At 38.0% G+C, this 16,295-nt stretch overlaps 1 pseudogene; it reads right to left on the bottom strand.

Annotated features, from left to right (window-relative positions):
* Positions 1–5,096: 5,096 nt before the first annotated feature.
* LOC133179547 (bifunctional 3'-5' exonuclease/ATP-dependent helicase WRN-like) lies at positions 5,097–13,805 on the bottom strand (annotated as a pseudogene).
* Positions 13,806–16,295: the final 2,490 nt, after the last annotated feature.

The raw sequence follows: 16,295 nt of genomic DNA, 5'->3' as shown, positions 1-16,295 counted from the left end.
CGGCTCTGGCTAGGTCGGGTATTAATCCTTTTAAAGACTCGGGCCATTCATCATCAAAGGTAGCTTCTCTCTTTAAGAGCAGAGCATATTTAGGGTAAACAGGAAGGTAGTCTGGCTCCTTATCAACACCAGCCATGACTGAAGTGTTATATTATCCCCCCCCCCCTTTATAACACCTCATTTTTGGGAGTTTTCCCCATAAAATAACAACACATTTAAAATACAGTTTTTTTTTTAATAACCATTAGGTAAAGTGTTATAATCTTCCATCAATTGTCTCTTATCATAGACAATTCTATATTGTGTTTCTAAAGGTATCGTCTTGACTTCATGTTGACGAGTCCTCTGTATTTTGTAGAGATACGAGACTTGGATTTCATCAATTTCTTTCTGGAGCATTTTTTCTAATGTCTCTGGTGACACGATCTGAGAGGCCCGATAATTGAGAGTCAATCCTTTGACTTTACACATGGATTTTCCCTTAGCTGTGAGGTAAGCATAATTTTTGGGGCCTCCTGACATGAATTTGATAATGTGGTCCCCGTCTAATTCGTCGGTCCATTCTCCTAAACTGTTGCCAAGGGTAGGATTAAATTGCCCCTCCTTATGTTGGTATATGATACTGTCCGTGTCGAAATAAAGGACTCGATCTCCTAAAGGTTGTAAAATCTCGTAGAGGTGTAATCGGGCATGGGCGGTAGTGAAACAGGCCAGTACCACGTTTCCGAAGGGACACTCTTCTACAAATTCCTGTTTCTCTTGATAATTGACCAGCATCATGTCCGATTCAGCCTGCTCTTTATTTTTAAGAGTTCTATCCCTTTGATGTCAATGGTCGAATCTTGTAAAAGTTGTTGTAATTCCTCTTCGGTCAAGTATCGAGTTTTAGGTAATAACAGGCGTTGAGCGAATTTTCCCCACAAGCAATTTAAAAAGAGTTTGGCTATCGTTCTTCGCACCGGATTTTTTTCTATACTTAACAGGTCCATCCTAATCCCTTCTCTTTCTAAGACTTTACGAATGTAATCAAGTTTCTGTTCCTCCGTCTGACAATCAGGTGGGAATCCAAAAGCTTCCTGTTTGATCTTTAAGAAGGTATCGATGTAAGATCTGAATAAATCTTGACTGCTTTCTGGAAAATGCCAAACTTCGTAAATCCGCTCTAAGGTATATCCCATGTCCAGGGCTTTATGTAATTCTGTAGTCACCCAGGTACCCGTAAGACTGCGTTCCTGGTCTGCGTGTTGACATCGATGTTTAGAGGTAGAGTCCTGTCGTTCCGCACACGTTCGACATAAGGGAAACAATAACTTGCCTCCCGTGCGATAAGGTAAAACGGGGTGATAGAGGCCTCGGGGTGGTAGGACCCGACAGTGAATGAGGCCGAAATAAGTTCTCACGTCCTGGAATTGGTCTGTTATGATCTGAGGATGGCCTAGGAGGAAAAGTCTGTGTTTTAATACGTAAGGGTATAAGGAACAGACGTCCACGTATCTCATGTCCCCCTCCTCACAATATAATTTAGTCGCATTAGTCCGGCCTCCGTACAGGGGTTCAAAGGATCTGGAATGTTGAGACCTGATACATAATTCTGTAGAGTTACATCTCTTTGTACCTGTTGATCGAATTCGTGCTCCCAGATGCTACGGAGGGAGTACCCCATTTCCTCTAAAACAGAACTCCTTCTTAAAGTTTCCTCGTGTAATTGTTCATAGGTAAATTGGGTCCGGTGAGGATGACTTTCGGTCTGTAAATTAGGATAGCAAGTGGGGCATCCGTGCCAATAGCATCCGTAAAATTCGTACACGGTGTGAGTGGCTTCTTTGTATCCATCGACGGTATAACTTCCGATCTTGACTTCTCGCCCGTTTCTAACATGTTGGATGTTAGATCCGCTCTGTTGACTCATCCAGCTTAACCACCGACAGGCTTTGGCGGAATATCGACGCGCAGGCTGATACCCCAGGTTGGGAATGATGGCAATGGTCTCTTTGGGCATGAATCCTCGACGGTAGGCTAAATTGGCCGCACTGGCAAAAGTGATGGATTCCTGGAAGGGGTCTACATGGACCAAGCTCTTGAGGGTGGCTCGAAACTGAGCACAGCATCGTCGTAAAATATCGACGTCCGAGACACAATAGTCTAAAAATTCCTTCTGGAAATCAAACACTTTTCCGGCTTGTTGTTCGTACCATTGATAAAAAGCCTGTCGTCCACTTATAGACATGTCGTCCGGATTGTAGTAAGCTGCCGGTGGATAAGGCCCCACGTAATTCTGGTTCTGTTCCGTATTAAAAAAGTGAGGGAAATACCCTTTTTTCAGTTCCGTGAATCCGAAAGCAGAGGTCATTTTAGACAGAGCAAAAGGTAAAAAATTATAAGAGTCGATGAATTTCAGTCCGCAGATTTGCATGGATAAGATTTTACTGCCGTTCATGATGACGGTAGGTTTCAGGCAGGCGGAATGAACCAGGTAATTTAAAATAAACTGTCCGTCGTATCCTTTGAAATTGTGGGCGATGATGATGGCCTCGTCGTGTAATAAAGCGGATTTCTTATTTCCTGTAGTGGGTTGTAATAACCAGTCCATGAAGTGTTTTAAGGTCTCTGGCCCTCGAAACACGTGTTGACGGGGTCCCATGTGTCGACAGTGAGGATAGGGATCTTCTATGGGTAAGTGACCGCAATGTTGACATACGCGGTGTGCTACACACAGATTAGAGACGTGGATGCCGTTTTCCTGTGTACATTCGAAATCGAAATAGATGTAGAACTGTAAGGTCTCTTTGCCCTTCTTTTTCTTTTTCTCAGGCTTGAGTTGAACGTAGCACTGATGATCGAGGTTTACGGTTTTCTTACAGATCTTACATTGTTTCTGTCCTCCGCAATGGTGATGAGGGAGTAATTTTTTAGGCATCCATTTCTCACAATGCTCGCATCGTCCCATTAAACTGCATACCGTGGTGGCCTTATTCTTACTGTGAGGCCGTAAATGATTTTGGTAACAAGTTCTGCTCTGAAAAAACTCCTGGCACTGGCTACATTGAATGTGGCTCCCGTCTGGAGGGCAGGGAGTGTCTGTTAAACAAAAGGAACATCAGTAAGGACACTGGGTACGATGCTCTGTGATGTTTCTGTAGCCCACGTCGCAATGATCACAATAGTATTGATTGCCCGTCACACCTGGCATAGACAAAATAGCATCGTAATGATGGTCGTTCAACAGGACATTCAAACAAGTTCCATCTCCGCGGCCTTTGTAAACGGGTTCTAAGGTGAGTTTAAAGGAGGTGGACTTGAACTGGAATATTTTCAATCGATAGCGAGGGGTTAACACTTGTTGTAATTTCCCCCATTCTTCGGGTCCACAAGGCCGATGGATATCGCACCCAGCTTGTTCCATGAGGGCTATAGCTTCTCGTTTCTGATTTAATGATTGAGTATCTCCTAGTCTCATGCGTTTCCATCGTTTTTCCAATTCGGGGTTTGGATGTTCAGGTTTTTCACTGTATAACCGGGTGACTACGATGGCTCGAGCTAAACAAAATTTATCCCAAGGATTGTCGATCTGAACGATACTTCTTTTTCCCTTCTTAAAACTCTCCTTATTCACCATCAGATGTTTGGTTTTGTCTCCACCACTCCCTTCTGGATACTTGACCCGAAACATGTCGAATTCCATGGCCCCGTCTCCCAGTTTAAAATCTTTCTTGGATTGTTGAACGGCTTCTATTTTGTTTAAAATGACGTCCTCGTTCAAATGTGTACATTGCGTAAATTCGTACCAAATGTCGGAATCCAGAGAAGGATGGCGTATGTTCAGGCGTACGTAATCGTTAGGATTACACTGCATTTAATATTTGACATTTTGCAGCATGTCTCTAAATAATCACCGAACAAAGCCTCTGTTTTCCTCCTCTGCAAATTCCTTAAAATTCACACTGTAGACATCTTTAGCTTTAAATTTTCTGGAATGCTTGGCTTGATTCAGTCTCAGTTGATAATATTGAGAAATGGCCTTTGGCTTCTGGGGTGGTGAATGGGCTGGTGAGTGTGGTTCTTCATCCGACACAGTCCTTTGTTGTTCTTGTTGGACTTGGGCTCTCTGCATTCTCTCTAATATTCTCGCATTTCTTTTTCTGAGCGCTAATTCTCTGTGTTTATTGTTGTAAATAATTCTTTCTAACTCTTTCGCCCGTCTTCTCCATCTCATCAGTTGTTGGGCATGTAACAGTTTTTTCATAGCAGAATCCATGTCGACAGCTAATGGAACTGACAACAGAATGAGCTTCAAGTCAGACACATGCAATACTTATACAGTGTATGACGTCATAATGGCTAGGTTTTTCCAGGTGAGTGCTGAGCACGTGCAGGTGGTAAGAACGCGCTGAGCGCGTGTGGGTTTTTCCAGATCTTATATCTCATATCTCAGGAATTTCCAGATCTCAGAACGTGCTGAGCGCGTGCGGTTTTTTCCAGATCTCTGACCTTGACCTCGGGGGTGCACTGAGTTGACCCAGCCATCCCCCCAGGGGCCAAAAAGTGCACTCAGTTGACCCGGCCATCCCCCCAGGGTCCAAAAAGTGCACTCAGTTGACCCAGCCATCTAGGCTGCTTATACTACTGTTAGGCAGTCAGTTGTCAGGTGCAGAGCGGTCAAGGTCTCCCCGACCAGCTCCGTACAAGACATCCCACAACACCTGCAGCGGCCAGAACTTGCTGAAGTCCAAGGTAAGTTCTCATAATGAGTCGGTACACAGTAATGAGCAAAAGACCTCTCAAAGCAAGCATGGGGGTTCTTTCCCCAGGTCACGCAAGCGTCGACAACGGTCAGGTCTATGCTTCAAATGCCTTCAGCCTGGGCATTTCCGTCGTGAGTGTCCAGAAAGATTCAAGTCCGAGTCCTCAACTTCTTCAAATGGAGGTGGTCAGACTTTGAGCTATAGGAACAAGTCAGAGCCGCTGAACAGACCCCAGGCCTCTGCAGGCCAGGGGCAAAAGAGGCTCAAAACCACAATATGTCATTGTGCAGGGCTGGGGAAACTGGTTCCACCAGACTAATTAGAAGGTTCATGCCCTTTGCTCTTTGAGCGGGGCTAATCAGGTGACTCATTGCCATTATTTTTAAGTTGATTTTTGGTGTCCTGATCTAGATGTAAGACCGTGTTCTGTTTTCCGGAAGTCCAGGGAGGGTCCATGTTGGCGTGTTCGGGAACACCGCCAGAAGCAGAGTCCGGAGGAACTGGGATTTGTATTGAACTGTTTAAGTTTGTTAAGCAAACATAATTTGGACAGTTAATGTTAAAAAGATTTATTGTGAGTTTTATATTATGTAAGCGATTTGCATTGTACATCGCAGGAGGTTAATTATCACTGTATTTTGTGTAAAAGTGTTCTAAAATTATATATTGTAAATGGCCTCCACCTTGTCGGAATTGGGACATTCCTCCACAAAATGGGGAGGGGGGGGGATGTAGTGTATTTGGGAGTGTTTTATATTATAATTTGGATCGGGCTCGGGAGCCCATTTATCTCTCTCTCTTCCCGCGTTTCCGCCAAGCTGGGTGCAGGCCATATTGTGAGAGCTCCCTCATTTTGTAAGATAACGAATCAATTGTTTCTAATCAATACATTATTTCTACCTTAAAGTGATTTGATAATCTTTATTCTTTTGGGAAATCACTTTATAAGTAATATTTACGTATAAGCTTCAGGTCAATTTCACCAGACAACATTCACCTGAAAATAGTGAGTCTAACAACGTCAAATGAGAGATAAAAAAAAAGAAGTTTGATAACCAGAACCAAGAACAAGTGCCGTTTTAACGCCATACTATTATGTCATATTTATTAACGACGTTGGATCCTGATATTTAAAGTCTTAAACTTTTTTGTCAAGTATATTTTTAGCTTCTACACACATAGCTTAATTAAAAATCAAAACAAAAAATGGGGGTCAATATGCTTCTTTTGTCGCTACAGTACATTTAAAATTACCTTTTTGCACTGAATTTGTGTCTTAATCAAAAATAACATCTTCGACGTTTTCCCTCCAATATTTTTTATCGCAATAAATCATGGGACAAAATATGCTGTTATTCTCTCTTAAAAAAGACACATTAAAATTGTGACAAAGAAAAATTTTCATATTGCTTCGCATAATTAATTATTTGACCTTTCTGCACTCACAAAATGTCATTTTTCGGGCATTAAAAAATTAACAAGCAAGAAAAATATTTTAAAGTCTTAAACTTTTGCTGAATTTAAGTAGATTGATCAGAGTTATCTTATATATTCAGAAAAGAAAATCAAAAGTGGAGGTCTATGATGTTATTTTTTAGATATTACTAAAAAACTGTTAATTTTATGATAAAATTGGCTCAAATTTTTCCTGGAGTTTCAGAATATATTTTCTATATTTGTCACAATATGATGATAGAATTCACAAAAACTGATTTAATTAATATTTTAGAACCAGCATTAAACATTTCAATGCACAAAATAGCTCTGTGTGCAACCAGCATGGAAAAATAGGAATCTAAACTTAACAGTACTGTATATATTTCAAAAGGGAAAAAATGATTATTTTCTTCTAAAAAATCTTCCGCCACAAAATATAGTTCCTGGCTTAACCCTATTTGAATGGAATTTAATCGGGGTTTTTTCATTGGATATAGTATAATTTGCATTGTAGAATCCAGATTTAATGTTAGAACTTAAAAATAATGCAGAATTTTAGAAATAAAGCTCCAGACCAAAATCTGCTCAAAAGCTCAGGATCGAACGTCCTTAAATAATGCTCACAGAAAACATTGGCTACGCAAATAAAAAAATATAGAAAACAGCTATGAAGTTAAATATTTGAAAATGTTTCCTTATTATCATATTTTTCTTCTTCCATGCTTGTTTACTTTAATGAGTGTTTCGTTGATATAGCCTATTTCGTATATATGTGAGATTATGTGACATTTTATTTTCTGAAAATACGAGCATAAGCAATCTTCAACTCACCTCTTGCAATCGGATACAGTGAATAAATTGACAAAAAATAAACAAAAATAATTATAAATAAGTGGAAAACTAACTCACAAAACAAATGCCGAATTAACTAGGTGCCGAATATACCAGATGCCGAGATAACTAGGTGCCGTGTTCATCAGGTGCCGAGTTGACTAGAATCCTTTGCGATTCCCTACGTTGTTCAGCAAAAATTGTGTAGCGTCCCTGTAAATAATCCTCCATTTATCTTTTACTTCTGTTACAGACCTTTGAGCAGTGCCCACAACATCGACTTTTTCAGTGATGTTTTCCCATACCGCTTTTCTTTTTTCTGGTTAGTGACCATATAATAAAGTGCTTACTCTCCAATATTGGGTTTGCATTACAACATTGTGTATGGTAGTCGTCCCCATAATACTTTAATTTTGGCGTCTAGGGCGCCAAGGCTTGGTAAAGAAGAAGCAGAAGTCGTCAGTGCTCTTCATGTTTACATAAGAGTAGAAATGCATTATAGGTGACCAAGTGATTAATTCAGTTAACTCAGTGTTAGTTAACCATTGCGTTAAATTGTTTTTGATCAACAGAATTGAACCACTGTGTTAGCTTATTAATTGATTAAGATTTGACACATTGTTATCCTAACCACTGTGTTAAATTTAACCACCTTTTGAAAAACTGGGTCCTGATATTTTTCCAGTTCATCCCTCAGAAACACATGCGAAAGATCGCTGTTGAGAGCATATGTACATAGTAACATGAGAGTTGTGATCCCCCAGTTCCACAAGACAGAGTCTCGGGTAAAGTTTCGTATTTTTAATCAACTGACAAAGCTATGTTTATTAAGATTCTGTCTTACAGTTTTATATATGTTCTATTTATATATTATTGTCAATTGCATAGACGTCATTGACTCTTAGGCTAAAAGAAGCACTCCACCACGACGTCATCACGTGACGTCTATAAATAGAAAAATTGCCTTAATGAAAAAATGAAAAGTTCAACACTAACCTGGAGATAATTCATTTCTTTGAGTGAAAATGATTATGTAAAAACATCACTGGGTCATGAAAAGTGCTGCTAGAATCCTACTCTCCCGACACAGAAAAAAATATTCCAAAGTTTCGCATTTTATACAAACGATCAAGTAATTGTTATTATTTCATGTTAACCACACGAGTCTAGCAGAACTTTCCAAGTACTATTCAATACAAGCTTTCGATACAAACAAAAATTATGTTTCAAAGTATGCGGCGTAGTGTTTTTGCATCTTTGTTGTTATAGAACGACAGAGGTAAGGCTGATCGGGATTTTAAAGCACTGCCTGTGTTCGTTATAAGAAAACATAAGAATATATCAGCGTACCTGATTCTTAATCTTTAATTCCTTATGAATCACACATAACATTCACGGTATATGCTTTAAAACTCCCATTTCATATATTTGTTTACATGAATTCTCGTCACCTTTAACTTCATTCGGCAAATATTTGATCAATAGTAATGACGTCATGGGTTTGGTATTTAACCCCCGTGCTAAATAATTAGCTATTCATACCACCCAAAAACGACAGGATTTAGTTTATATTATGTTTTGTATGAATCCATTCATTTCTTGGATCTGAAATTAAACTTTAAATATAGATATTAAGAAATTATTATTTTTTAAGTCCACGTCATACAGCTTACTATGACGTCATATTGTAAAAGGCAAGTAGGATATCTCTGGGTGTAGCCTTAACATCCCCGCGTATACCTTTTTTATTTTTCATTGAAACAAGACTTATTTAGTATATTTTTGCTCAGAATTGCATGAATTTTCAGAAAAATGAAAGTTATTTTAATTGCTAAGCAAACTTAGAAAGTTAAAGGTGGCAGGGGATAGTTTCGTACTAAAGACCCGGTCAAATTTCTTTAAAAAACCGAGATATCCCCTGCTTGATGTGATATATTATGTAGAAAAATGATCAGAGTTATTATGAGATACATTTGCAGTGTAGCAGAGTGCTTGCTGAAAAAAAAAGATGTGCAACATGGAGGTGTCACTACGATGCTTAGCATATACAGAGTTGTAAATGCCAAACTAAGAGACGTGGTCAGTTGCAGAGGAAATTCAGCTGGAAAGCAGTAGGGCTTAGAAAAAGGTGTGTATCTCGGAGGGAAGGTGAATGGCCCCAGATCAATTGGTGAATTTTCATTAGGGCATGCATTGATTTACAGCATACTTATCCTCCTCGCTCGGGACTGGAGTTGGGCTGTATGGGTGCGAATTATTCTCTTTAGAGAAGTGGACAGGCTTTCGCCTACATCCACTTCTCTTCGCAAACCTTCATGTTTTGATTTTGGAAAACGTGTAAATCTCGAACCGGTGACGGTCTACACTTCAACTGACATTTCGTCTAAAATACGTCTGAATTTACGTAATAGACGTGTTATATTAACAATTTTAACACAAATACACACAATTGTCACAAGAAAACTGACTTTTAAGTATTGTTAATCCATTTGCACAAGTTCTTCATCCCGGGTTTAAATTAAATGTGACCCAATTCTGAGAATTGTTTATCTGTATTGACGGTGTAAAAAATCTAAAATCTGAAGTCAGAAAATTTGGAAAACTTTGTAAACATGCTTTTTTTCCCCCTTTTCTCTGAGAGCTTTTAATTTAACACATATTTCTGATGATATGAAAAGAAATAATTTTCCAAATATTTAAAGAAAAATATATATGTTTTAAAAAATCAAATAGATTTTTATTATATATATATATATATATATATATATATATATATATATATATATATATATATATATATATACTGGATTAATTATTTATTCCTTTATATCAATTCAAACTCCTTTTTTTGTTTTTACATGAACATTAGTCTCTACAAATAGAACAACACATGCAGAGTGAACAAGAACATTCATTTATGCATCCTGTGCATTCTTGACTGTGAATGGTAAATTCAGCCCCCTCAAATGACATGGATTCTAGAACAGACTTTCTGATGCATTTTTTTTCATTTAATGCATTTCGCACTGCTGTTATCATACTCTCTGCCGTCATTTGTTTTGTAAGTGAACGGCCATATGCATAGCAGATTGCAGTAGACTGCTGGCCATCTCGACCAGCCCTACCAATTTCTTGCCAATAAGACAAACATGATTTTGCCACCCCCCAATGAATAACAATCCGAATGTCTTTAATTTGAATGCCCATTCCAAAGGCAATGGTAGCAAAAAGACAACGAATACAGCTATCGGGCTTTTTAAACGACTCCAGTATCCTCGTCTTACTGTCCTCATCGATAGAGCGATGATACATATCTACCAGTGCATCAGGAATCCCATGTTCTTGTAAACCATCCTTAAAATGCACATAGAGTAGGGCAGTGGCACTGATTGATCTAGAATTTAGAAATATATTAAATTAAACAGTCACTTTAGCAGCAACTCTAAGCGTGTGTAGGAAGGGGGTAAATGTAAAGAAATAATCTAAAAAAATAATAAAGTGAAAGGAGAAAGAGTGGGGATGAATATATATGCAGTTAACATATCAGTTAAAATTTGTGGAAGAAAGACCCTTCAGCCCTTTTTTCCTGTCCCGTTCATCGTAAACAGATGGAAATAATTGTAATAGTTTTCTTTTTAGTCTTTTTTTATTTTTTTAGGGGAGGGGGTGTCAAGAAGGTACCTGCATTTTATAACTTTTAAAACTCACCTGCAGTAATTAAACTACAAATTTTTTTGCATTCTCTTTTTCATCACTAACGTAGTCCAACAGCCACTGGAGGTCAGTCTCGTGATTTTGTTTCGAAGTTCGAATATCAAGATAAATATTCGGCCTAAATATTTAAAAGTATCGCAAGTACCTATGTTATGTTTAATCAAAAAATGCAATTATGAGATAAAGAAAATGATTATTAAATGAATAAAACATAAGATAAACAATAAATGATTATTTTAATTAGTAAGGGGAAAAAAACATACCGATCGGGGACAACAGCAATTGTCGAGACATCATCTGATAATGCCAGAGAAGAAAAGATATTTTTTCTAACTTTTTCATCACAAGTCCCCGTAATTGCCAAAACCGGTGCTTCTATTATACTTCTCAGACATAAAACCTCTTTGTAAGATGGTCGAAAGTCCTCCCCCCTTGAAAAATTGAAAATTGTTATTCATAAAAAAAAGTATTTCAAACAGATATCGAAGATAGGAAAAAGGCACCAAATTTTTAGGTCACCTGAGTCACTCAGGTGACCTATTGCTATCTGTTTTCGTCCGTCGTCGTCCGTCGTGCGTCGTGTGTTAACATTTGAACATTTTCAGCTTCTTCTCTGAAACCGCTGAACCAATTTCAGCCAATTTTTGCATATGGCATCTATGTGTGAAGGGGAACAAAATTTGTGAATTTCATGGTCCCTGCCCCCCTGGGGCCTGAGGGGTGGGGCTAAAACCATCAAAATTAATGCAATCTTTAAAAATCTTCTTCTTTACTCCTGGACATCAAGCAGTCAAACTGTTGACATGATTGTAATAAGCATTGAGCCCTCTACCAAAATTGTGAAATTCATGGCCCTAGGGTCAGGGGTTCTGGTGCTAGGGCGGGGCTATATAGATCATATAGTGAAAGTGCATTATTTCTTTGAAAATCTTCTCTACTCCTGGGTATTATTGAAACAAATTGAATACATAGTTATGATAAGCAAGGGTGACTCTACCAAAATTGTGAAATTCATGGCCCCAAGGTCAGGGGTTCTGGTGCTAGGGTGGGGCTATATAGATCATATAGTGAAAGTGCATTATTTCTTTAAAAATCTTCTTCTTTACTCCTTGGTATTATTGAAACAAATTAAATACAAAGTTATGATAAGCAAGAGTGACTCTACCAAAATTGTGAAATTCATAGCCCCAGGGTAAGGGGTTCTGGTGCTGGGGGGGGGGGGGGGGGGCTATATAAATCATATAGTGAAAGTGCATTATTTCTTTGAAAATCTTCTTGTCTACTCCTGGGTATTATTTAAACAAATTAAATACATAGTTATGATAAGCAAGAGTAACTCTACCAAAATTGTGAATTTCATGGCCCCTGGGTCAGGGGTTCTGATGTTAGGGCGGGGCTCTATTTATTATATAGTGAAAATGCATTAATGCTTTAAAAATCTTCTTCTCTGCTTCTGGGTATTATTTAAACAAACTAAGTACATTATTATGACAAGCAAGGACACCTCTTCCAAAATTGTGAAATTCATGGCCCCAGGGACAGGGGTTCTTGTGCTAGGGTGGGGTTATATAGCTCCTACAGTGAAGGTGAATTATTTCTTTGAAAATCTTCTTCTCTGCCCCTGGGTACTATTTAAACAAACTAAGTACATTGTTATGATATGCAAGGATGACTCTTCTAAAATTGTGAATTTCATGGTCCCAGGGTCAAGGATCCTTGTTAAAAGGGGGGGGGGGCTCTTTTGATTATATAGTGAAAAATCAAAATTTCTTTGAAAATATTCTTTTCTGCTTCTGGTTAAAAAGCAGAGAAGCTAAGTATATAGTTATGATGAGCAAGAGTGCTTCTTCCAGAGTAGTGAATTGCATGACCCCTGGGTCAGATGTGCTGGTATAAGGGTGGGGCTGTTGATAATGTAGTGAAAATGCATTAATTCTATTAAATGATCCTGTCTGCTCCTTAATGTTAAGCAGTTAAACAAAGTGATTACTTGTGATGAGCAAACTTGAAACTTCTGGTCCCAGGGTGAGAGGCTCTGGTGTTTCTCGGTGGTGAAGGGGGGGGGGGGGGGGCTCTATTGATAATATAGTGAATCTGTAGTGAAAATGCATTATTTCTTTAAAAATCTTCTCTGCACTTGGGCATATCAGAGGCAAAAAGTGTACAAGTTGTAATAAGGAAGGGTATTTTTACCAGATTTTTGAACATCTGGACCATTTGGTCAAGTGTTATGGTCCTAGCCAGGGCTCAATTAATTTGCATTCTACTGAGAGGAGTTATTTCCCTTTGCCGTTTACTTTTGATAATTAATCATTGTAAATAATGTACATGAAAAATTAATAGAATAAGAGAATTATGCAAGAATTTTTATTATACAAAAAGTATTTTCATAGTTTTAATGATCATGTGGACTTGTAAGTAATAGATAAATAAAAATGAGACAAAAATAACTTGTCTTATTAAATGTTCATCAAAGACCAAGAAAGGCCAATGTAAGAGATTACAACAAGGAATTAAAATAGTACAAAAGCACTGATAGTTTGGTAATATACTGTATAGAGATAGTGATAATTGGGGAACAGATTAGAACCTGATTTATGAACTGTTAATGAATAGTAGACTAATTATTTTGTTGATCCTGGTCACCCTATTTTTCTTGCTTTTGGGCAACAAAGCTTCACCTTTCATTTCATTTTCATACTCTATGGATCCTCTAAATTGTTGTATTGTACTCAGGTGACCGTTTAGGCCCTTGGGCCTCTTGTCTGAATTGCAATGGGCCTCGTCGCACGCAAGCATGCATATCCTGGGTCTTAGGTCTTCGGAAAGTAGTATTTTTCTCCAGAAGGGTGAGGTTGCAGATTCGGGGGAAATGAACATGATGGAATACTTCCCCAACTTTATGTCTTGAAATGAATAAAGACAGAGAATAGAAAAAAGGCGTCATAGATATATTATCATTTGTCAAGTATGTAACACTTAAAATTAATTAATACCCTGTTTGCTCTCCAAAGGTGTGCCCGGTTCAACGGCAAGAGCAGACACATTAAAGTTCTGCAGGTCTGCGACTTGGTCAGCCATTAACGACCTCAAAGGTGACACGACAATTGAAACATGTTTTAGTGTCCAATTCAACTGAAAGATGATAAGATATGTATAATATTATAACATATTTGTATACGTCATTTCTACAACTATTGATTTATAACTGCTATTTTTATTCAGGCCCACATAGTACACCCCCCCCCCCCCCCCGTGGGATAAATATTACTAGTTATTATTAACCAGAAGTCTCTGATAAGACTGTAGCTCTACTGGTCTGTTTGTATAACAAAAGAAAAGTAGCACTTGGATTTGAAACATTGTAACATGCAACAATAAATAGAATTATGTATCTTAATGTAGTCTATTTTTGTGACAAGTTATAGTGAAATCAAATGAAAACTATGAGTAGTAGCGTTTTGAAAGTATTTCACGGAAATTTCTATTTTTAGTACCGGTAACCATGACAACACCACTCACCCAAATAAAAAAAAACAGAAATACATATTATGTATCGTAGTGTATTCTAACTGTGTGCCAAATTAGATTGAAATCAGACCAAAATTGTAGGAGGAGTAACGTTTTAAAGGAATTTCACAGAAATTTCTATTGTAAGTAACCATGGCAACACTGTTCATCGAATTCAAAAACCAATGCAATAAATTATGTATCTTAGTATAGTCTTCTTGTATGCTTAATTATATTAGAAGCAGACTAAAACTGTAGCAGGAGTAGTGTTTTAAAGGAATTTCACAGAAATTTCTATTTTTAGTAACCATGGCAACACCGTCCATCGAAATAAAAAACCGATGCACTAAATTATGTATCTTAGTGTAGTCTACTTGTGTGCCAAGTTATATTGAAATCGGACAAAAACTGTAGGAGGAGTAGCGTTTTAAAGGAATTTCACAGAAATTTCTATTTTTAGTAACCATGGCAACACCGTCTATCGAAATCAAAAACCGATGCACTAAATTATGTATCTTAGTGTAGTCTACTTGTGTGCCAAGTTATATTGAAATCGGACAAAAACTGAAGGAGGAGTAGCGTTTTAAAGGAATTTCACAGAAATTTCCATTTTTAGTAACCATGACAACACCGTCCATCGAAATCAAAAACCGATGCACTAAATTATGTATCTTAGTGTAGTCTACTTGTGTGCCAAGTTATATTGAAATCGGACCAAAACTGTAGGAGGAGTAGCGTTTTAAAGGAATTTCACAGAAATTTCTATTTTTAGTAACCATGGCACACCGTCCATCGAAATCAAAAACCGATGCACTAAATTATGTATCTTAGTGTAGTCTACTTGTGTGCCAAGTTATATTGAAATCGGACCAAAACTGTAGGAGGAGTAGCGTTTTGTAAAATTGTTTACAGACAGACAGACAGACAGACGACGGACACCTTACTATCGCATAAGCTCTTCTGGTCTTCTGACGTCATTCATCGAAATTCCCGCTAAATGTCACAGTGTTGACAGCAAAGTTTCGAAATGGAGGGGAAAAGGTTGCGGACTCCCTTAAAAACTCCGAGGAAAGTCAAGATTTATAGGCCTGCAGGAACAACACCCAAGAAAATTGTTATAGATGTAAAGCAAAAGGTATATATACCATTTCTTGTGTTTTCACCAAACCCGTATTACCCGCGAAGAAATTTTTCAACTTGTCAGATTAGATATACATGAATTTTCTCCTTGTCAGGCCAAGAAAAACATTGGATATGCTATTAGGTGTATCGAAAATGAGTACAGCAAGGCATTCTCCTACTTGTACCAAAATTTTGCCGGAGCGAGGAGGGCTTTGCATGTCTTGGTGAAAAAAGAAGTGAGGAAAGGCATTCGTATGCTTTTGAAGGATAGAGAGAATAAAGTACACCAAAAATGTACATATGAGAACATGAGAGATTTCAAATGGCCTGACATCACAGATGCTGTCGAGCAGTTTGTTCCAGTCCTGTCAACGGCAATTACCGCAGCTGTAACGACTGCGAAAAACGAACGCAGTCTGCGAGGGTAAATACGATTAATTTTAAATATAATAGGTCATATACTATAGGTGTGATATCAGGCGGATCTATAGCTGGTCTTGAGTGAGTGACCCTTTTAGGATTTTATTTATATTAAATTTCTTCGGTAAATTTACTTGGAAAACAATCTTAACACCCGCAGTAAACATGCACCCCCTAAGTTGAGTCGAATAAATTTGGAAGAAGAGTGTTTTTTTCCACAAAATACTAGTAATACTGCCCCCTCCCCTTTTCCACTAAACATTTTTGGTCTGTGTGGGTTTTTTTTGGGGGGGGGGGGGAGGGGCACTTGTTTGTTTCTTTTCCTTTGGTTGTCAGAAAAATATGAGAAGGGTTTTTTCCTTAATTTTATGAATCATTTATTTATTTGTTTGTTTATTTATTTTAGTTTTTTTAAGTGGGTACGAACCATCCCCCCCCCCACCTTTAGGATAAATTATCTGTATCCGCCCTTAAAATAAAATTTTTACTGCTTTCCTTATATTATGATTTCCTAAATTA

Source organism: Saccostrea echinata, unplaced genomic scaffold (assembly GCF_033153115.1).
Source record: "Saccostrea echinata isolate AGI-Se365-2 ecotype Australia unplaced genomic scaffold, CSIRO_AGI_Sech_v1 ptg000005l, whole genome shotgun sequence".
NCBI classification, from domain to species: Eukaryota; Metazoa; Mollusca; class Bivalvia; order Ostreida; family Ostreidae; genus Saccostrea; species Saccostrea echinata.
Note: the sequence above shows the minus strand (reverse complement) of the source record. Positions and strands in the feature narration are given on the sequence as shown.